The following is a 21988-nucleotide window of genomic DNA, read 5'->3' on the forward strand; positions in this document are numbered from 1 at the left end:
TATATGTGGTATTAGAAGGGAGATTCCATGGTGTTATGGTTAGCACTCTGTACTCTGAATCCAGTAAATTGAGTTCAAATCTCGGTGGGACCAGGTGCATTTTAGTACCTTCAGTTTAAGTCCTTGATTGACAAAAACTTTTCTTTTTTATACATATAATACATTTTTTAAATCACTGATTATTGTAAATATGTACTAAAATCTAAAAAAGGTAGTTATAGAAATGTTTGTAATTATATGAATTTTACTGTGTAATCCAAATAAGCATTGATGTTAATATACGTACAATAACTTCAATAAAATTTGTCTTCTAAGAATCTAACATTTTAGAAAAAAATGTTTAGATGTTCCCTAATGAATGTGGTTTCTTGGTGTATTGGTAACCACTCCCCTCTGATCTTTGACTACAGTGATCTGTATTTAAATCTTGGTAGGTCCTATTGGTTTTTTGTAAGTACCATTAAGTTCATATCTCTCTGAGAGTATATTCTTATAAAAATATTTAGATGCTCCCTATTGGATGAGGTTTCATGGTGTATTGGTAAACATTTTGGACTCTGAATCCATGATCTATATTTACATCTTGGTAGGTTCTATTGGTTTTGTTGTAAGTACAATACAGTTCATATCTCTGAGAAAGAAAATATCTATAAATTGCATAAATTAAGAATCTTACACACTGAGAGACAGGTTTATCTGTCATTTAATTCCAATAAAATGTATCCACTATGAATCTTATACTCTGACAAAAAATGTACATGCTACCATATGAATGAGGTTTCATTGTGTACTGTTAACAATGCTGGACTCTGAAACCTATAATCTGTATAAAAATTTGCTAGGTCCTCATGGCTTTTTTTGTAAATACAATGTTATACTTATCTCTCTGATTATTATTCACATAACTTGCTGAAAATAAGATCTCACACTCTAAGAGAAAGTTGTATAGGTGGTGTTAGAAGAGAGGTTCCATGGTGTAATGATTAGCACTCTGGACTCTGAATCCAGCGATCTGAGTTCAAATCTCAGTGGGATCTGATGTGTTTTAGTACCTTCTGTTTAATTTCTTGATTGACAGAAAGTCTTCTTTTTCATGCATATAATAATTTTTTTAAATCACTGATTTTTGTAAATATGCATGAAAAGCTAAAAAAGGTAGTTATAGAAATGTATGTAATTATCTGAATTTTACTATATAACCCAAATAAGCATTGATGTAAATATATGTACAATAATTGCAATAAAATGTGTCTTCTAAGAATGTAACATTTTAGAAAAAAATGTTTAGCTCTCCCTCATGAATGAGGTTTCTTGGTGTATTGGTAACCACTCTGATCTTTGAATCCAGTGATCTGTATTTAAATCTTGGTAGGTCCTATTGTTTTTTAGTAAGTACCGTTCAGTTTATATTTCTCTGAGAGTACATTCTAATAAAAACTGTTTAAATGCTTCCTCATGAATGAGGTTTCCTGGTGTATTTGTAACCATTTTGGACTGTGAATCCATGATTTGTATTTACATCTTGGTAGGTCCTATTGTTTTTTTGTAAGTATTATGCAGTTCATATCTCTGAGAAAGAAAATATCTATAAATTGCATAAATTAAGAATCATACACACTGAGAGACAGGTTTATCTGTAATATAACTCCAATAAAATGTAACCTCTAAGAATCTTACACTGTGAGAAATTTTTTTACATGCCACCATATGAATGAGCTTTCATGGTGTACTGTTAACAATTCTGAACTCTAAAACCAATAATCTGTATATTCAAATTGGTAGGTCCTAATGGTTTTATTTGTAAATACAATGTAGTGCATATCTCTCTGAATGAATATTTCTGTATCTTGTAGAAATTAAGATCTTACACTCTGAGAGAAAGTTTTATATGTGGTATTAGAAGGGAGATTCCATGGTGTTATGGTTAGCACTCTGTACTCTGAATCCAGTAAATTGAGTTCAAATCTCAGTGGGACCAGGTGCATTTTAGTACCTTCAGTTTAAGTCCTTGATTGACAAAAACTTTTCTTTTTTATACATATAATACATTTTTTAAATCACTGATTATTGTAAATATGTACTAAAATCTAAAAAAAAGGTAGTTATAGAAATGTTTGTAATTATATGAATTTTACTGTGTAATCCAAATAAGCATTGATGTAAATATATGTACAATAACTTCAATAAAATGTGTCTTCTAAGAATCTAACATTTTAGAATTTTTTTTATATGTTCCCTAATGAATGTGGTTTCTTGGTTTATTGGTAACCACTCCACTCTGATCTTTGAATACAGTGATCTGTATTTAAATCGGTAGGTCCTATTGGTTTTTTGTAAGTACCATTCAGTTCATATCTCTCTGAGAGTACATTCTTATAAAAATATTTAGATGCTCCCTAATGGATGAGGTTTCATGGTGTATTGGTAACCATTTTGGACTCTGAATCCATGATCTATATTTACATCTTGGTAGGTTCTATTGGTTTTGTTGTAAGTACAATACAGTTAATATCTCTGAGAAAGAAAATATCTATAAATTGCATAAATTAAGAATCTTACACACTGAGAGACAGGTTTATCTGTCATTTAATTCCAATAAAATGTATCCACTAAGAATCTTATACTCTGACAAAAAATGTACATGCTACCATATGAATGAGGTTTCATTGTGTACTGTTAACAATTCTGGACTCTGAAACCTATAATCTGTATAAAAATTTGGTAGGTCCTAATGGCTTTTTTTGTAAATACAATGTAATATTTATCTCTCTGATTATTATTCCTGTAACTTGTAGAAAATAAGATCTCACACTCTAAGAGAAAGTTGTATATGTGTGTTAGAAGAGAGGTTCCATGGTGTAATGCTTAGCACTCTGGACTCTGAATCCAGTGATCTGAGATCAAATCTCGGTGGGACCTAATGTGTTTTAGTACCTTCAGTTTAAGTTCTTGATTGACAGAAAGTCTTCTTTTTCATACATATAATAATTTTTTTAAATCACTGATTTTTGTAAATATGTACTAAAAGCTAAAAAAAAGTTAGTTATAGAAATGTATGTAATTATCTGAATTTTACTATATAACCCAAATAAGCGTTGATGTAAATATATGTACAATAATTGCAATAAAATGTGTCTTCTAAGAATGTAACATTTTAGAAAAAAATGTTTAGCTCTCCCTCATGAATGAGGTTTCTTGGTGTATTGGTAACCACTCTGATCTTTGAATCCAGTGATCTGTATTTAAATCTTGGTAGGTCCTATTGTTTTTTAGTAAGTACCGTTCAGTTTATATTTCTCTGAGAGTACATTCTAATAAAAACTGTTTAAATGCTTCCTCATGAATGAGGTTTCCTGGTGTATTTGTAACCATTTTGGACTGTGAATCCATGATTTGTATTTACATCTTGGTAGGTCCTATTGTTTTTTTGTAAGTATTATGCAGTTCATATCTCTGAGAAAGAATATATCTATAAATTGCATAAATTAAGAATCATACACACTGAGAGACAGGTTTATCTGTAATATAACTCCAATAAAATGTAACCTCTAAGAATCTTACACTGTGAGAAATTTTTTTACATGCCACCATATGAATGAGCTTTCATGGTGTACTGTTAACAATTCTGAACTCTAAAACCAATAATCTGTATATTCAAATTGGTAGGTCCTAATGGTATTATTTGTAAATACAATGTAGTGCATATCTCTCTGAATGAATATTTCTGTATCTTGTAGAAATTAAGATCTTACACTCTGAGAGAAAGTTTTATATGTGGTATTAGAAGGGAGATTCCATGGTGTTATGGTTAGCACTCTGTACTCTGAATCCAGTAAATTGAGTTCAAATCTCGGTGGGACCAGGTGCATTTTAGTACCTTCAGTTTAAGTCCTTGATTGACAAAAACTTTTCTTTTTTATACATATAATACATTTTTTAAATCACTGATTATTGTAAATATGTACTAAAATCTAAAAAAGGTAGTTATAGAAATGTTTGTAATTATATGAATTTTACTGTGTAATCCAAATAAGCATTGATGTTAATATACGTACAATAACTTCAATAAAATTTGTCTTCTAAGAATCTAACATTTTAGAAAAAAATGTTTAGATGTTCCCTAATGAATGTGGTTTCTTGGTGTATTGGTAACCACTCCCCTCTGATCTTTGACTACAGTGATCTGTATTTAAATCTTGGTAGGTCCTATTGGTTTTTTGTAAGTACCATTAAGTTCATATCTCTCTGAGAGTATATTCTTATAAAAATATTTAGATGCTCCCTATTGGATGAGGTTTCATGGTGTATTGGTAAACATTTTGGACTCTGAATCCATGATCTATATTTACATCTTGGTAGGTTCTATTGGTTTTGTTGTAAGTACAATACAGTTCATATCTCTGAGAAAGAAAATATCTATAAATTGCATAAATTAAGAATCTTACACACTGAGAGACAGGTTTATCTGTCATTTAATTCCAATAAAATGTATCCACTATGAATCTTATACTCTGACAAAAAATGTACATGCTACCATATGAATGAGGTTTCATTGTGTACTGTTAACAATGCTGGACTCTGAAACCTATAATCTGTATAAAAATTTGCTAGGTCCTCATGGCTTTTTTTGTAAATACAATGTTATACTTATCTCTCTGATTATTATTCACATAACTTGCTGAAAATAAGATCTCACACTCTAAGAGAAAGTTGTATAGGTGGTGTTAGAAGAGAGGTTCCATGGTGTAATGATTAGCACTCTGGACTCTGAATCCAGCGATCTGAGTTCAAATCTCAGTGGGATCTGATGTGTTTTAGTACCTTCTGTTTAATTTCTTGATTGACAGAAAGTCTTCTTTTTCATGCATATAATAATTTTTTTAAATCACTGATTTTTGTAAATATGCACGAAAAGCTAAAAAAGGTAGTTATAGAAATGTATGTAATTATCTGAATTTTACTATATAACCCAAATAAGCATTGATGTAAATATATGTACAATAATTGCAATAAAATGTGTCTTCTAAGAATGTAACATTTTAGAAAAAAATGTTTAGCTCTCCCTCATGAATGAGGTTTCTTGGTGTATTGGTAACCACTCTGATCTTTGAATCCAGTGATCTGTATTTAAATCTTGGTAGGTCCTATTGTTTTTTAGTAAGTACCGTTCAGTTTATATTTCTCTGAGAGTACATTCTAATAAAAACTGTTTAAATGCTTCCTCATGAATGAGGTTTCCTGGTGTATTTGTAACCATTTTGGACTGTGAATCCATGATTTGTATTTACATCTTGGTAGGTCCTATTGTTTTTTTGTAAGTATTATGCAGTTCATATCTCTGAGAAAGAAAATATCTATAAATTGCATAAATTAAGAATCATACACACTGAGAGACAGGTTTATCTGTAATATAACTCCAATAAAATGTAACCTCTAAGAATCTTACACTGTGAGAAATTTTTTTACATGCCACCATATGAATGAGCTTTCATGGTGTACTGTTAACAATTCTGAACTCTAAAACCAATAATCTGTATATTCAAATTGGTAGGTCCTATTGGTTTTATTTGTAAATACAATGTAGTGCATATCTCTCTGAATGAATATTTCTGTATCTTGTAGAAATTAAGATCTTACACTCTGAGAGAAAGTTTTATATGTGGTATTAGAAGGGAGATTCCATGGTGTTATAGTTAGCACTCTGTACTCTGAATCCAGTAAATTGAGTTCAAATCTCAGTGGGACCAGGTGCATTTTAGTACCTTCAGTTTAAGTCCTTGATTGACAAAAACTTTTCTTTTTTATACATATAATACATTTTTTAAATCACTGATTATTGTAAATATGTACTAAAATCTAAAAAAAAGGTAGTTATAGAAATGTTTGTAATTATATGAATTTTACTGTGTAATCCAAATAAGCATTGATGTAAATATATGTACAATAACTTCAATAAAATGTGTCTTCTAAGAATCTAACATTTTAGAATTTTTTTTATATGTTCCCTAATGAGTGTGGTTTCTTGGTTTATTGGTAACCACTCCACTCTGATCTTTGAATACAGTGATCTGTATTTAAATCTTGGTAGGTCCTATTGGTTTTTTGTAAGTACCATTCAGTTCATATCTCTCTGAGAGTACATTCTTATAAAAATATTTAGATGCTCCCTAATGGATGAGGTTTCATGGTGTATTGGTAACCATTTTGGACTCTGAATCCATGATCTATATTTACATCTTGGTAGGTTCTATTGGTTTTGTTGTAAGTACAATACAGTTAATATCTCTGAGAAAGAAAATATCTATAAATTGCATAAATTAAGAATCTTACACACTGAGAGACAGGTTTATCTGTCATTTAATTCCTATAAAATGTATCCACTAAGAATCTTATACTCTGACAAAAAATGTACATGCTACCATATGAATGAGGTTTCATTGTGTACTGTTAACAATTCTGGACTCTGAAACCTATAATCTGTATAAAAATTTGGTAGGTCCTAATGGCTTTTTTTGTAAATACAATGTAATATTTATCTCTCTGATTATTATTCCTGTAACTTGTAGAAAATAAGATCTCACACTCTAAGAGAAAGTTGTATATGTGTGTTAGAAGAGAGGTTCCATGGTGTAATGCTTAGCACTCTGGACTCTGAATCCAGTGATCTGAGTTCAAATCTCGGTGGGACCTAATGTGTTTTAGTACCTTCAGTTTAAGTTCTTGATTGACAGAAAGTCTTCTTTTTCATACATATAATAATTTTTTTAAATCACTGATTTTTGTAAATATGTACTAAAAGCTAAAAAAAAGTTAGTTATAGAAATGTATGTAATTATATGAATTTTACTATATAACCCAAATAAGCGTTGATGTAAATATATGTACAATAATTGCAATAAAATGTGTCTTCTAAAAATCTAACATTTTAGAAAAAATTATTTAGCTCTCCCTCATGAATGAAGTTTCTTGGTGTATTGGTAACCACTCTGATCTTTGAATCCAGTGATCTGTATTTAAATCTTGGTAGGTCCTATTGTTTTTTTGTAAGTACCATTCAGTTTATATTTCTCTGAGAGTACATGCTAATAAAAACTGTTTAAATGCTTCCTCATGAATGAGTTTTCCTGGTGTATTTGTAACCATTTTGGACTCTGAATCCATGATTTGTATAGAATTTTTTTTTATATGTTCCCTAATAAATGTGGTTTCTTGGTTTATTGGTAACCACTCCACTCTGATCTTTGAATACAGTGATCTGTATTTAAATCTTGGTAGGTCCTATTGGTTTTTTGTAAGTACCATTAAGTTCATATCTCTCTGAGAGTATATTCTTATAAAAATATTTAGATGCTCCCTAATGGATGAGGTTTCATGGTGTATTGGTAACCATTTTGGACTCTGAATCCATGATCTATATTTACATCTTGGTAGGTTCTATTGGTTTTGTTGTAAGTACAATACAGTTAATATCTCTGAGAAAGAAAATATCTATAAATTGCATAAATTAAGAATCTTACACACTGAGAGACAGGTTTATCTGTCATTTAATTCCAATAAAATGTATCCACTAAGAATCTTATACTCTGACAAAAAATGTACATGCTACCATATGAATGAGGTTTCATTGTGTACTGTTAACAATTCTGGACTCTGAAACCTATAATCTGTATAAAAATTTGCTAGGTCCTAATGGCTTTTTTTGTAAATACAATGTAATACTTATCTCTCTGATTATTATTCCTGTAACTTGCAGAAAATAAGATCTCACACTCTAAGAGAAAGTTGTATAGGTGGTGTTAGAATCGATGTTCCATGGTGTAATGATTAGCACTCTGGACTCTGAATCCAGCGATCTGAGTTCAAATCTCAGTGGGATCTGATGTGTTTTAGTACCTTCAGTTTAATTTCTTGATTGACAGAAAGTCTTCTTTTTCATGCATATAATAATTTTTTTAAATCACTGATTTTTGTAAATATGTATGAAAAGCTAAAAAAGGTAGTTATAGAAATGTATGTAATTATATGAATTTTACTATATAACCCAAATAAGCATTGATGTAAATATATGTACAATAATTGCAATAAAATGTGTCTTCTAAGAATGTAACATTTTAGAAAAAAATGTTTAGCTCTCCCTCATGAATGAGGTTTCTTGGTGTATTGGTAACCACTCTGATCTTTGAATCCAGTGATCTGTATTTAAATCTTGGTAGGTCCTATTGTTTTTTTGTAAGTATTATGCAGTTCATATCTCTAAGAAAGAAAATATCTATAAATTGCATAAATTAAGAATCATACACATACTGTTAACAATTCTGGACTCTGAAACCTATAATCTGTATAAAAATTTGGTAGGTCTTAATGGCTTTTTTTGTAAATACAATGTAATATTTATCTCTCTGATTATTATTCCTGTAACTTGTAGAAAATAAGATCTCACACTCTAAGAGAAATTTGTATAAGTGGTGTTAGAAGAGAGGTTCCATGGTGTAATGGTTAGCACTCAGTACTCAGAATCCAGCAATCCGAGTTCAAATCTCAGTGGGAGCTGATGTGTTTTAGTACCTTCAGTTTAAGTTCTTGATTGACAGAAAGTTTTCTTTTTCATACATATAATAATTTTTTTAAATCACTGATTTTTGTAAATATGTACTAAAAGCTAAAAAAAAGGTAGTTATAGAAATGTATGTAATTATATGAATTTTACTATATAACCCAAATAAGCGTTGATGTAAATATATGTACAATAATTGCAATAAAATGTGTCTTCTAAGAATGTAACATTTTAGAAAAAATTGTTTAGCTCTCCCTCGTGAATGAGGTTTCTTGGTGTATTGGTAACCAGGGGAAAGAACAAAGAAAGACTCTGTGTTGGGGCACACTTTGTTATTATTATATGCATATTTTGTGTATCTTGAACACTTTCCGGTATCAAATTCTCTCTTTATTTTATACTTTATTGTATTAAAAGTTAAGTCTTAATAAAGTCATTGTAAATTTCAAAGTGTGCCCCAACACAGAGTCTTTCTTTGTTCTTTCCCCTGTACGACTATTACTGACTCTGGGAGCACCACCAACCACCTAATAATTTTGAGATACCCTTATTAAGGATCATTTAGCTCGGTATTGTTGGTTTCTTGAACAGTTTTCTACAATCTTTGTACAAATCTATGTTCATTATTTCTAAAATTTTCCTGTGCGAATCCAAACCAAATCCTTCAGTATTGGTAACCACTCTGATCTTTGAATCCAGTGATCTGTATTTAAATCTTGGTAGGTCCTATTGTTTTTTTGTAAGTACCGTTCAGTTTATATTTCTCTGAGAGTACATTCTAATAAAAACTGTTTAAATGCTTCCTCATGAATGAGGTTTCCTGGTGTATTTGTAACCATTTTGGACTCTGAATCCATGATTTGTATTTACATCTTGGTAGGTCCTATTGTTTTTTTGTAAGTATTATGCAGTTCATATCTCTGAGAAAGAAAATATCTATAAATTGCATAAATTAAGAATCATACACACTGAGAGACAGGTTTATCGGTAATATAATTCCAATAAAATGTAACCTCTAAGAATTTTACACAGTGAGAAAATTTTTTACATGCCACCATATGAATGAGCTTTCATGGTGTACTGTTAACAATTCTGGACTCTGAAACCAATAATCTGTATATACAAATTGGTAGGTCCTAATGGTTTTATTTGTAAATACAATGTAGTACATATCTCTCTGAATGAATATTTCTGTATCTTGTAGAAATTAAGATCTTACACTCTGAGAGAAAGTTTATATGTGTTATTAGAAGGGAGATTCCATGGTGTTATGGTTAGCACTCTGCACTCTGAATCCAGTAAAATGAGTTCAAATCTCGGTGGGACCAGGTGCATTTTAGTACCTTCAGTTTAAGTCCTTGATTGACAAAAACTTTTCTTTTTTATACATATAATACATTTTTTTAAATCACTGATTATTGTAAAAATGTACTAAAATCTAAAAAAAAAAGGTAGTTAAAGAAATGTTTGTAATTATATGAATTTTACTGTGTAATCCAAATAAGCATTGCTATTAATATATGTACAATAACTTCAATAAAATGTGTCTTCTAAGAATCTAACATTTTAGAAAAAAATGTTTAGATGTTCCTTAATGAGTGTGGTTTCTTGGTGTATTGGTAACCACTCAACTCTGATCTTTGAATACAGTGATCTGTATTTAAATCTTGGTAGGTCCTATTCTTTTTTTTGTAAGTACCATTTAGTTCATATCTCTCTGAGAGTACATTCTTATAAAAATATTTAGATGCTCCCTAATGGATGAGGTTTCATGGTGTATTGGTAAACATTTTGGACTCTGAATCCATGATCTATATTTACATCTTGGTAGGTTCTATTGGTTTTGTTGTAAGTACAATACAGTTCATATCTCTGAGAAAGAAAATATCTATAAATTGCATAAATTAAGAATCTTACACACTGAGAGACAGGTTTATCTGTCATTTAATTCCTATAAAATGTATCCACTAAGAATCTTATACTCTGACAAAAAATGTACATGCTACCATATGAATGAGGTTTCATTGTGTACTGTTAACAATTCTGGACTCTGAAACCTATAATATGTATAAAAATTTGGTAGGTCCTAATGGCTTTTTTTGTAAATACAATGTAATAATTATCTCTCTGATTATTATTCCTGTAACTTGTAGAAAATAAGATCTCACACTCTAAGAGAAAGTTGTATAGATGGTGTTAGAAGAGAGATTCCATGGTGTAATGCTTAGCACTCTGGACTCTGAATCCAGTGATCTGAGTTCAAATCTCGGTGGGACCTGATGTGTTTTAGTACCTTCAGTTTAAGTTCTTGATTGACAGAAAGTCTTCTTTTTCATACATATAATAATTTTTTAAATCACTGATTTTTGTAAATATGTACTAAAAGCTAAAAAAAGTTAGTTATAGAAATGTATGTAATTATATGAATTTTACTATATAACCCAAATAAGCGTTGATGTAAATATATGTACAATAATTGCAATAAAATGTGTCTTCTAAGAATCTAACATTTTAGATAAAAATGTTTAGCTCTCCCTCATGAATGAGGTTTCTTGGTGTATTGGTAACCACTCTGATCTTTGAATCCAGTGATCTGTATTTAAATCTTGGTAGGTCCTATTGGTTTTTTGTAAGTACCGTTCAGTTTATATTTCTCTGAGAGTACATTCTAATAAAAACAGTTTAAATGCTTCCTCATGAATGAGGTTTCCTGGTGTATTTGTAACCATTTTGGACTCTGAATCCATGATTTGTATTTACATCTTGGTAGGTCCTATTGTTTTTTTGTAAGTATTATGCAGTTCATATCTCTGAGAAAGAAAATATCTATAAATTGCATTAATTAAGAATCATACACACTGAGAGACAGGTTTATCTGTAATATAACTCCAATAAAATGTAACCTCTTAGAATCTTACACTGTGAGAAATGTTTTTACATGCCACCATATGAATGAGCTTTCATGGTGTGCTGTTAACAATTCTGAACTCTAAAACCAATAATCTGTATATTCAAATTGGTAGGTCCTAATGGTTTTATTTGTAAATACAATGTAGTGCATATCTCTCTGAATGAATATTTCTGTATCTTGTAGAAATTAAGATCTTACACTCTGAGAGAAAGTTTTATATGTGGTATTAGAAGGGAGATTCCATGGTGTTATGGTTAGCACTCTGTACTCTGAATCCAGTAAATTGAGTTCAAATCTCAGTGGGACCAGGTGCATTTTAGTACCTTCAGTTTAAGTCCTTGATTGACAAAAACTTTTCTTTTTTATACATATAATACATTTTTTAAATCACTGATTATTGTAAATATGTACTAAAATCTAAAAAAAAGGTAGTTATAGAAATGTTTGTAATTATATGAATTTTACTGTGTAATCCAAATAAGCATTGATGTAAATATATGTACAATAACTTCAATAAAATGTGTCTTCTAAGAATCTAACATTTTAGAATTTTTTTTATATGTTCCCTAATGAATGTGGTTTCTTGGTTTATTGGTAACCACTCCACTCTGATCTTTGAATACAGTGATCTGTATTTAAATCGGTAGGTCCTATTGGTTTTTTGTAAGTACCATTCAGTTCATATCTCTCTGAGAGTACATTCTTATAAAAATATTTAGATGCTCCCTAATGGATGAGGTTTCATGGTGTATTGGTAACCATTTTGGACTCTGAATCCATGATCTATATTTACATCTTGGTAGGTTCTATTGGTTTTGTTGTAAGTACAATACAGTTAATATCTCTGAGAAAGAAAATATCTATAAATTGCATAAATTAAGAATCTTACACACTGAGAGACAGGTTTATCTGTCATTTAATTCCAATAAAATGTATCCACTAAGAATCTTATACTCTGACAAAAAATGTAAATGCTACCATATGAATGAGGTTTCATTGTGTACTGTTAACAATTCTGGACTCTGAAACCTATAATCTGTATAAAAATTTGGTAGGTCCTAATGGCTTTTTTTGTAAATACAATGTAATATTTATCTCTCTGATTATTATTCCTGTAACTTGTAGAAAATAAGATCTCACACTCTAAGAGAAAGTTGTATATGTGTGTTAGAAGAGAGGTTCCATGGTGTAATGCTTAGCACTCTGGACTCTGAATCCAGTGATCTGAGATCAAATCTCGGTGGGACCTAATGTGTTTTAGTACCTTCAGTTTAAGTTCTTGATTGACAGAAAGTCTTCTTTTTCATACATATAATAATTTTTTTAAATCACTGATTTTTGTAAATATGTACTAAAAGCTAAAAAAAAGTTAGTTATAGAAATGTATGTAATTATCTGAATTTTACTATATAACCCAAATAAGCGTTGATGTAAATATATGTACAATAATTGCAATAAAATGTGTCTTCTAAGAATGTAACATTTTAGAAAAAAATGTTTAGCTCTCCCTCATGAATGAGGTTTCTTGGTGTATTGGTAACCACTCTGATCTTTGAATCCAGTGATCTGTATTTAAATCTTGGTAGGTCCTATTGTTTTTTAGTAAGTACCGTTCAGTTTATATTTCTCTGAGAGTACATTCTAATAAAAACTGTTTAAATGCTTCCTCATGAATGAGGTTTCCTGGTGTATTTGTAACCATTTTGGACTGTGAATCCATGATTTGTATTTACATCTTGGTAGGTCCTATTGTTTTTTTGTAAGTATTATGCAGTTCATATCTCTGAGAAAGAATATATCTATAAATTGCATAAATTAAGAATCATACACACTGAGAGACAGGTTTATCTGTAATATAACTCCAATAAAATGTAACCTCTAAGAATCTTACACTGTGAGAAATTTTTTTACATGCCACCATATGAATGAGCTTTCATGGTGTACTGTTAACAATTCTGAACTCTAAAACCAATAATCTGTATATTCAAATTGGTAGGTCCTAATGGTATTATTTGTAAATACAATGTAGTGCATATCTCTCTGAATGAATATTTCTGTATCTTGTAGAAATTAAGATCTTACACTCTGAGAGAAAGTTTTATATGTGGTATTAGAAGGGAGATTCCATGGTGTTATGGTTAGCACTCTGTACTCTGAATCCAGTAAATTGAGTTCAAATCTCGGTGGGACCAGGTGCATTTTAGTACCTTCAGTTTAAGTCCTTGATTGACAAAAACTTTTCTTTTTTATACATATAATACATTTTTTAAATCACTGATTATTGTAAATATGTACTAAAATCTAAAAAAGGTAGTTATAGAAATGTTTGTAATTATATGAATTTTACTGTGTAATCCAAATAAGCATTGATGTTAATATACGTACAATAACTTCAATAAAATTTGTCTTCTAAGAATCTAACATTTTAGAAAAAAATGTTTAGATGTTCCCTAATGAATGTGGTTTCTTGGTGTATTGGTAACCACTCCCCTCTGATCTTTGACTACAGTGATCTGTATTTAAATCTTGGTAGGTCCTATTGGTTTTTTGTAAGTACCATTAAGTTCATATCTCTCTGAGAGTATATTCTTATAAAAATATTTAGATGCTCCCTATTGGATGAGGTTTCATGGTGTATTGGTAAACATTTTGGACTCTGAATCCATGATCTATATTTACATCTTGGTAGGTTCTATTGGTTTTGTTGTAAGTACAATACAGTTCATATCTCTGAGAAAGAAAATATCTATAAATTGCATAAATTAAGAATCTTACACACTGAGAGACAGGTTTATCTGTCATTTAATTCCAATAAAATGTATCCACTATGAATCTTATACTCTGACAAAAAATGTACATGCTACCATATGAATGAGGTTTCATTGTGTACTGTTAACAATGCTGGACTCTGAAACCTATAATCTGTATAAAAATGTGCTAGGTCCTCATGGCTTTTTTTGTAAATACAATGTTATACTTATCTCTCTGATTATTATTCACATAACTTGCTGAAAATAAGATCTCACACTCTAAGAGAAAGTTGTATAGGTGGTGTTAGAAGAGAGGTTCCATGGTGTAATGATTAGCACTCTGGACTCTGAATCCAGCGATCTGAGTTCAAATCTCAGTGGGATCTGATGTGTTTTAGTACCTTCTGTTTAATTTCTTGATTGACAGAAAGTCTTCTTTTTCATGCATATAATAATTTTTTTAAATCACTGATTTTTGTAAATATGCACGAAAAGCTAAAAAAGGTAGTTATAGAAATGTATGTAATTATCTGAATTTTACTATATAACCCAAATAAGCATTGATGTAAATATATGTACAATAATTGCAATAAAATGTGTCTTCTAAGAATGTAACATTTTAGAAAAAAATGTTTAGCTCTCCCTCATGAATGAGGTTTCTTGGTGTATTGGTAACCACTCTGATCTTTGAATCCAGTGATCTGTATTTAAATCTTGGTAGGTCCTATTGTTTTTTAGTAAGTACCGTTCAGTTTATATTTCTCTGAGAGTACATTCTAATAAAAACTGTTTAAATGCTTCCTCATGAATGAGGTTTCCTGGTGTATTTGTAACCATTTTGGACTGTGAATCCATGATTTGTATTTACATCTTGGTAGGTCCTATTGTTTTTTTGTAAGTATTATGCAGTTCATATCTCTGAGAAAGAAAATATCTATAAATTGCATAAATTAAGAATCATACACACTGAGAGACAGGTTTATCTGTAATATAACTCCAATAAAATGTAACCTCTAAGAATCTTACACTGTGAGAAATTTTTTTACATGCCACCATATGAATGAGCTTTCATGGTGTACTGTTAACAATTCTGAACTCTAAAACCAATAATCTGTATATTCAAATTGGTAGGTCCTAATGGTTTTATTTGTAAATACAATGTAGTGCATATCTCTCTGAATGAATATTTCTGTATCTTGTAGAAATTAAGATCTTACACTCTGAGAGAAAGTTTTATATGTGGTATTAGAAGGGAGATTCCATGGTGTTATAGTTAGCACTCTGTACTCTGAATCCAGTAAATTGAGTTCAAATCTCAGTGGGACCAGGTGCATTTTAGTACCTTCAGTTTAAGTCCTTGATTGACAAAAACTTTTCTTTTTTATACATATAATACATTTTTTAAATCACTGATTATTGTAAATATGTACTAAAATCTAAAAAAAAGGTAGTTATAGAAATGTTTGTAATTATATGAATTTTACTGTGTAATCCAAATAAGCATTGATGTAAATATATGTACAATAACTTCAATAAAATGTGTCTTCTAAGAATCTAACATTTTAGAATTTTTTTTATATGTTCCCTAATGAGTGTGGTTTCTTGGTTTATTGGTAACCACTCCACTCTGATCTTTGAATACAGTGATCTGTATTTAAATCTTGGTAGGTCCTATTGGTTTTTTGTAAGTACCATTCAGTTCATATCTCTCTGAGAGTACATTCTTATAAAAATATTTAGATGCTCCCTAATGGATGAGGTTTCATGGTGTATTGGTAACCATTTTGGACTCTGAATCCATGATCTATATTTACATCTTGGTAGGTTCTATTGGTTTTGTTGTAAGTACAATACAGTTAATATCTCTGAGAAAGAAAATATCTATAAATTGCATAAATTAAGAATCTTACACACTGAGAGACAGGTTTATCTGTCATTTAATTCCTATAAAATGTATCCACTAAGAATCTTATACTCTGACAAAAAATGTACATGCTACCATATGAATGAGGTTTCATTGTGTACTGTTAACAATTCTGGACTCTGAAACCTATAATCTGTATAAAAATTTGGTAGGTCCTAATGGCTTTTTTTGTAAATACAATGTAATATTTATCTCTCTGATTATTATTCCTGTAACTTGTAGAAAATAAGATCTCACACTCTAAGAGAAAGTTGTATATGTGTGTTAGAAGAGAGGTTCCATGGTGTAATGCTTAGCACTCTGGACTCTGAATCCAGTGATCTGAGTTCAAATCTCGGTGGGACCTAATGTGTTTTAGTACCTTCAGTTTAAGTTCTTGATTGACAGAAAGTCTTCTTTTTCATACATATAATAATTTTTTTAAATCACTGATTTTTGTAAATATGTACTAAAAGCTAAAAAAAAGTTAGTTATAGAAATGTATGTAATTATATGAATTTTACTATATAACCCAAATAAGCGTTGATGTAAATATATGTACAATAATTGCAATAAAATGTGTCTTCTAAAAATCTAACATTTTAGAAAAAATTATTTAGCTCTCCCTCATGAATGAAGTTTCTTGGTGTATTGGTAACCACTCTGATCTTTGAATCCAGTGATCTGTATTTAAATCTTGGTAGGTCCTATTGTTTTTTTGTAAGTACCATTCAGTTTATATTTCTCTGAGAGTACATGCTAATAAAAACTGTTTAAATGCTTCCTCATGAATGAGTTTTCCTGGTGTATTTGTAACCATTTTGGACTCTGAATCCATGATTTGTATAGAATTTTTTTTTATATGTTCCCTAATAAATGTGGTTTCTTGGTTTATTGGTAACCACTCCACTCTGATCTTTGAATACAGTGATCTGTATTTAAATCTTGGTAGGTCCTATTGGTTTTTTGTAAGTACCATTAAGTTCATATCTCTCTGAGAGTATATTCTTATAAAAATATTTAGATGCTCCCTAATGGATGAGGTTTCATGGTGTATTGGTAACCATTTTGGACTCTGAATCCATGATCTATATTTACATCTTGGTAGGTTCTATTGGTTTTGTTGTAAGTACAATACAGTTAATATCTCTGAGAAAGAAAATATCTATAAATTGCATAAATTAAGAATCTTACACACTGAGAGACAGGTTTATCTGTCATTTAATTCCAATAAAATGTATCCACTAAGAATCTTATACTCTGACAAAAAATGTACATGCTACCATATGAATGAGGTTTCATTGTGTACTGTTAACAATTCTGGACTCTGAAACCTATAATCTGTATAAAAATTTGCTAGGTCCTAATGGCTTTTTTTGTAAATACAATGTAATACTTATCTCTCTGATTATTATTCCTGTAACTTGCAGAAAATAAGATCTCACACTCTAAGAGAAAGTTGTATAGGTGGTGTTAGAATCGATGTTCCATGGTGTAATGATTAGCACTCTGGACTCTGAATCCAGCGATCTGAGTTCAAATCTCAGTGGGATCTGATGTGTTTTAGTACCTTCAGTTTAATTTCTTGATTGACAGAAAGTCTTCTTTTTCATGCATATAATAATTTTTTTAAATCACTGATTTTTGTAAATATGTATGAAAAGCTAAAAAAGGTAGTTATAGAAATGTATGTAATTATATGAATTTTACTATATAACCCAAATAAGCATTGATGTAAATATATGTACAATAATTGCAATAAAATGTGTCTTCTAAGAATGTAACATTTTAGAAAAAAATGTTTAGCTCTCCCTCATGAATGAGGTTTCTTGGTGTATTGGTAACCACTCTGATCTTTGAATCCAGTGATCTGTATTTAAATCTTGGTAGGTCCTATTGTTTTTTTGTAAGTATTATGCAGTTCATATCTCTGAGAAAGAAAATATCTATAAATTGCATAAATTAAGAATCATACACATACTGTTAACAATTCTGGACTCTGAAACCTATAATCTGTATAAAAATTTGGTAGGTCTTAATGGCTTTTTTTGTAAATACAATGTAATATTTATCTCTCTGATTATTATTCCTGTAACTTGTAGAAAATAAGATCTCACACTCTAAGAGAAATTTGTATAAGTGGTGTTAGAAGAGAGGTTCCATGGTGTAATGGTTAGCACTCAGTACTCAGAATCCAGCAATCCGAGTTCAAATCTCAGTGGGAGCTGATGTGTTTTAGTACCTTCAGTTTAAGTTCTTGATTGACAGAAAGTTTTCTTTTTCATACATATAATAATTTTTTTAAATCACTGATTTTTGTAAATATGTACTAAAAGCTAAAAAAAAAGGTAGTTATAGAAATGTATGTAATTATATGAATTTTACTATATAACCCAAATAAGCGTTGATGTAAATATATGTACAATAATTGCAATAAAATGTGTCTTCTAAGAATGTAACATTTTAGAAAAAATTGTTTAGCTCTCCCTCGTGAATGAGGTTTCTTGGTGTATTGGTAACCAGGGGAAAGAACAAAGAAAGACTCTGTGTTGGGGCACACTTTGTTATTATTATATGCATATTTTGTGTATCTTGAACACTTTCCGGTATCAAATTCTCTCTTTATTTTATACTTTATTGTATTAAAAGTTAAGTCTTAATAAAGTCATTGTAAATTTCAAAGTGTGCCCCAACACAGAGTCTTTCTTTGTTCTTTCCCCTGTACGACTATTACTGACTCTGGGAGCACCACCAACCACCTAATAATTTTGAGATACCCTTATTAAGGATCATTTAGCTCGGTATTGTTGGTTTCTTGAACAGTTTTCTACAATCTTTGTACAAATCTATGTTCATTATTTCTAAAATTTTCCTGTGCGAATCCAAACCAAATCCTTCAGTATTGGTAACCACTCTGATCTTTGAATCCAGTGATCTGTATTTAAATCTTGGTAGGTCCTATTGTTTTTTTGTAAGTACCGTTCAGTTTATATTTCTCTGAGAGTACATTCTAATAAAAACTGTTTAAATGCTTCCTCATGAATGAGGTTTCCTGGTGTATTTGTAACCATTTTGGACTCTGAATCCATGATTTGTATTTACATCTTGGTAGGTCCTATTGTTTTTTTGTAAGTATTATGCAGTTCATATCTCTGAGAAAGAAAATATCTATAAATTGCATAAATTAAGAATCATACACACTGAGAGACAGGTTTATCGGTAATATAATTCCAATAAAATGTAACCTCTAAGAATTTTACACAGTGAGAAAATTTTTTACATGCCACCATATGAATGAGCTTTCATGGTGTACTGTTAACAATTCTGGACTCTGAAACCAATAATCTGTATATACAAATTGGTAGGTCCTAATGGTTTTATTTGTAAATACAATGTAGTACATATCTCTCTGAATGAATATTTCTGTATCTTGTAGAAATTAAGATCTTACACTCTGAGAGAAAGTTTATATGTGTTATTAGAAGGGAGATTCCATGGTGTTATGGTTAGCACTCTGCACTCTGAATCCAGTAAAATGAGTTCAAATCTCGGTGGGACCAGGTGCATTTTAGTACCTTCAGTTTAAGTCCTTGATTGACAAAAACTTTTCTTTTTTATACATATAATACATTTTTTTAAATCACTGATTATTGTAAAAATGTACTAAAATCTAAAAAAAAAAGGTAGTTAAAGAAATGTTTGTAATTATATGAATTTTACTGTGTAATCCAAATAAGCATTGCTATTAATATATGTACAATAACTTCAATAAAATGTGTCTTCTAAGAATCTAACATTTTAGAAAAAAATGTTTAGATGTTCCTTAATGAGTGTGGTTTCTTGGTGTATTGGTAACCACTCAACTCTGATCTTTGAATACAGTGATCTGTATTTAAATCTTGGTAGGTCCTATTCTTTTTTTTGTAAGTACCATTTAGTTCATATCTCTCTGAGAGTACATTCTTATAAAAATATTTAGATGCTCCCTAATGGATGAGGTTTCATGGTGTATTGGTAAACATTTTGGACTCTGAATCCATGATCTATATTTACATCTTGGTAGGTTCTATTGGTTTTGTTGTAAGTACAATACAGTTCATATCTCTGAGAAAGAAAATATCTATAAATTGCATAAATTAAGAATCTTACACACTGAGAGACAGGTTTATCTGTCATTTAATTCCTATAAAATGTATCCACTAAGAATCTTATACTCTGACAAAAAATGTACATGCTACCATATGAATGAGGTTTCATTGTGTACTGTTAACAATTCTGGACTCTGAAACCTATAATATGTATAAAAATTTGGTAGGTCCTAATGGCTTTTTTTGTAAATACAATGTAATAATTATCTCTCTGATTATTATTCCTGTAACTTGTAGAAAATAAGATCTCACACTCTAAGAGAAAGTTGTATAGATGGTGTTAGAAGAGAGATTCCATGGTGTAATGCTTAGCACTCTGGACTCTGAATCCAGTGATCTGAGTTCAAATCTCGGTGGGACCTGATGTGTTTTAGTACCTTCAGTTTAAGTTCTTGATTGACAGAAAGTCTTCTTTTTCATACATATAATAATTTTTTAAATCACTGATTTTTGTAAATATGTACTAAAAGCTAAAAAAAGTTAGTTATAGAAATGTATGTAATTATATGAATTTTACTATATAACCCAAATAAGCGTTGATGTAAATATATGTACAATAATTGCAATAAAATGTGTCTTCTAAGAATCTAACATTTTAGATAAAAATGTTTAGCTCTCCCTCATGAATGAGGTTTCTTGGTGTATTGGTAACCACTCTGATCTTTGAATCCAGTGATCTGTATTTAAATCTTGGTAGGTCCTATTGGTTTTTTGTAAGTACCGTTCAGTTTATATTTCTCTGAGAGTACATTCTAATAAAAACAGTTTAAATGCTTCCTCATGAATGAGGTTTCCTGGTGTATTTGTAACCATTTTGGACTCTGAATCCATGATTTGTATTTACATCTTGGTAGGTCCTATTGTTTTTTTGTAAGTATTATGCAGTTCATATCTCTGAGAAAGAAAATATCTATAAATTGCATTAATTAAGAATCATACACACTGAGAGACAGGTTTATCTGTAATATAACTCCAATAAAATGTAACCTCTTAGAATCTTACACTGTGAGAAATGTTTTTACATGCCACCATATGAATGAGCTTTCATGGTGTGCTGTTAACAATTCTGAACTCTAAAACCAATAATCTGTATATTCAAATTGGTAGGTCCTAATGGTTTTATTTGTAAATACAATGTAGTGCATATCTCTCTGAATGAATATTTCTGTATCTTGTAGAAATTAAGATCTTACACTCTGAGAGAAAGTTTTATATGTGTTATTAGAAGGGAGATTCCATGGTGTTATGGTTAGCACTCTGTACTCTGAATCCAGTAAATTGAGTTCAGATCTCAGTGGGACCAGGTGCATTTTAGTACCTTCAGTTTAAGTCCTTGATTGAAAAAAACTTTTCTTTTTTATACATATAATATATTTTTTTAAATCACTGATTATTGTAAAAATGTACTAAAATCTAAAAAAAGGTAGTTATAGAAATGTTTGTAATTATATGAATTTTACTGTGTAATCCAAATAAGCATTGATGTTAATATATGTACAATAACTTCAATAAAATGTGTCTTCTAAGAATCTAACATTTTAGAAAAAAATGTTTAGATGTTCCCTAATGAATGTGGTTTCTTGGTGTATTGGTAACCACTCCACTCTGATCTTTGAATACAGTGATCTGTATTTAAATCTTGGTAGGTCCTATTGGTTTTTTTGTAAGTACCATTCAGTTCATATCTCTCTGAGAGTACATTCTTATAAAAATATTTAGATG

The 21988-nt window shown here is 30.1% G+C and overlaps 5 non-coding genes across 5 annotated transcripts; all 5 read left to right on the forward strand.

Annotated features, from left to right (window-relative positions):
• Positions 1 to 965: 965 nt before the first annotated feature.
• On the forward strand, positions 966 to 1037 carry TRNAQ-CUG (transfer RNA glutamine (anticodon CUG)). The gene has a single exon. It is a non-coding gene; the product is annotated as a tRNA-Gln (tRNA).
• A 3697-nt stretch (positions 1038 to 4734) lies between these two features.
• Positions 4735 to 4806, forward strand: TRNAQ-CUG (transfer RNA glutamine (anticodon CUG)). Its single transcript has one exon. It is a non-coding gene; the product is annotated as a tRNA-Gln (tRNA).
• Positions 4807 to 6618: 1812 nt separating this feature from the next.
• On the forward strand, positions 6619 to 6690 carry TRNAQ-CUG (transfer RNA glutamine (anticodon CUG)). Its single transcript has one exon. It is a non-coding gene; the product is annotated as a tRNA-Gln (tRNA).
• Positions 6691 to 14529: 7839 nt separating this feature from the next.
• On the forward strand, positions 14530 to 14601 carry TRNAQ-CUG (transfer RNA glutamine (anticodon CUG)). Its single transcript has one exon. It is a non-coding gene; the product is annotated as a tRNA-Gln (tRNA).
• Positions 14602 to 16413: 1812 nt separating this feature from the next.
• On the forward strand, positions 16414 to 16485 carry TRNAQ-CUG (transfer RNA glutamine (anticodon CUG)). Its single transcript has one exon. It is a non-coding gene; the product is annotated as a tRNA-Gln (tRNA).
• Positions 16486 to 21988: the final 5503 nt, after the last annotated feature.

This window comes from Pseudophryne corroboree, chromosome 11 (assembly GCF_028390025.1).
Source record: "Pseudophryne corroboree isolate aPseCor3 chromosome 11, aPseCor3.hap2, whole genome shotgun sequence".
Taxonomy (NCBI): domain Eukaryota; kingdom Metazoa; phylum Chordata; class Amphibia; order Anura; family Myobatrachidae; genus Pseudophryne; species Pseudophryne corroboree.